General features: G+C 39.3%; 1 pseudogene; it reads right to left on the bottom strand.

Moving 5' to 3' along the window:
- Positions 1 to 983: 983 nt before the first annotated feature.
- LOC111743713 lies at positions 984 to 1,101 on the bottom strand (annotated as a pseudogene).
- Between the last annotated feature and the right edge of the window lie 618 nt (positions 1,102 to 1,719).

Raw genomic sequence — 1,719 nt, 5'->3', positions numbered from 1 at the left:
CATGAGCAGTCACTTACTCCTCCCGCCTTCCACGTGTAAAAGTTGAAAAACATGTGGACAGAAAGGAAATAGCTCGCTCTAAGATTAGCCTTCTCCCTGACGAGAAATTTCTTAGGACCTTAACCTGGACAGAAAGAAGACATATAAGAGTAAGAGTTAAGATATGTTTAACACCTCCAATAATTGGTGTTTTATGCCATAAAAGAAGTATAAAATATAAATAACCGATTTGAAAATTATATGTATTTGAAGATTCCAATCTTAAAATACACTTATATTGGGAATCTAAGGAAGCAAAGGAACAAACTAATCAAAAACGACTCACAAATATAGAGGACAATCTGGTGACAGCCAGAAGAGAGGCGGTTGGGGTGCTGGGAGAATGGAGTGAAGGGTTAAAGAAGTACAAATTAGTGGTTGATAGATGGTCACAGGGATGGGGAGCACGGCATGGGGAATGCAGTCAGCAGTAACGTAATGTCTAGGTGGAGGGCCAGAGGGGAGAAAGAACAATCGAAGGGATTGTTTCACAAACTATATAAATGTCTAACCAATGTCCTGTGTACTTGAAACTAATAATGAAGTAAAATTTTAAAAATATGTATATATATATCGAATACATGAACCATTAAAAATATGACTTTTATCCAATTTTACATTTTGTTTGTCTTTTCGCTATCACCGTATAGTGTGCTGATAGAGATTACCAGGACAGTGTCTACCAGAGGCAGTAATTTATTCATCTATTCTGTTGACACATACTGCTTATGTTTATACTTTAAAAACATAACTATTTGGGATGATTAATTTTGTGTCAGCTTGGCTATGCCATGGTGCCAGTATTTGATCACATTCTTTTTTATTATTTTATTTATTTTATTTTACTTTTTATTTTTTTAGGCGAGGCAACCCTTGGCTGACCTCACAGATTGCAAGGACCTTGTCAGCTTACACCCCTTATTTTTTATTTTTTTTATTTTTTACACCTACAGCTCCTGGTCTTCCTACATGGTCTCCCATCCAAGTACTAACCAGGCCCAACCCTGTTTGCTTCCGAGATCAGATGGGATTGGGCTTGTTCAGGGTAGCATGGCCGTAGACTAATCAGATATATTCCTGATGTTGTTGGGAAGGTGTTTTTGGATGTGATTAACACTTGACTCAGTAGATTTTAAGCAAAGCATATTACCCTCCAAAACGTGGATGGGCCATATCCAACTGCTTAAAAAACTTAGGAGCAAAGACTAAGGTTTCCTGGGCAGGAAAGAATTCTGCCACAAGACTGCAACATAGAAACCCTGCCTGAGTTTCCAGCCTGAAGATCTCAGGTTCAAGACCACAGCCTGAGCTCGTCCCTGAATGCCCAGCCTATCGGCCTGCTCACTCTGCAGATTTGGGACTTGCAAACCCCACGGCACCTGAGACAATTCCTTAAAACCCCTCCTTCTCTCTTTATAGTTCCCTTTTACTTCTCAGCTTTCCTGTTTTTCCATATTTTGTGCATATTTTTCTTTACACTCTTCAGCATAGTTAGAATATCTGTTATAGAAACCTGCATCTGCTAATTCCAACATCTGGGTCATTTCGTGTGTGGCCTTCATTGATAGCTAGTTCCCTTGGGTATAAGGCATCTATTCCTGGTGTTCATATGGCTGGTGATTTTGAATCGTGCGATGGTTAATTTTATGCATTAACTTGGCTAGGCCAAAGGATGCTCAG

This window comes from Pteropus vampyrus, unplaced genomic scaffold (genome assembly GCF_000151845.1).
Source record: "Pteropus vampyrus isolate Shadow unplaced genomic scaffold, Pvam_2.0 Scaffold119, whole genome shotgun sequence".
Taxonomy (NCBI): Eukaryota; Metazoa; Chordata; class Mammalia; order Chiroptera; family Pteropodidae; genus Pteropus; species Pteropus vampyrus.
Note: the sequence above shows the minus strand (reverse complement) of the source record. Positions and strands in the feature narration are given on the sequence as shown.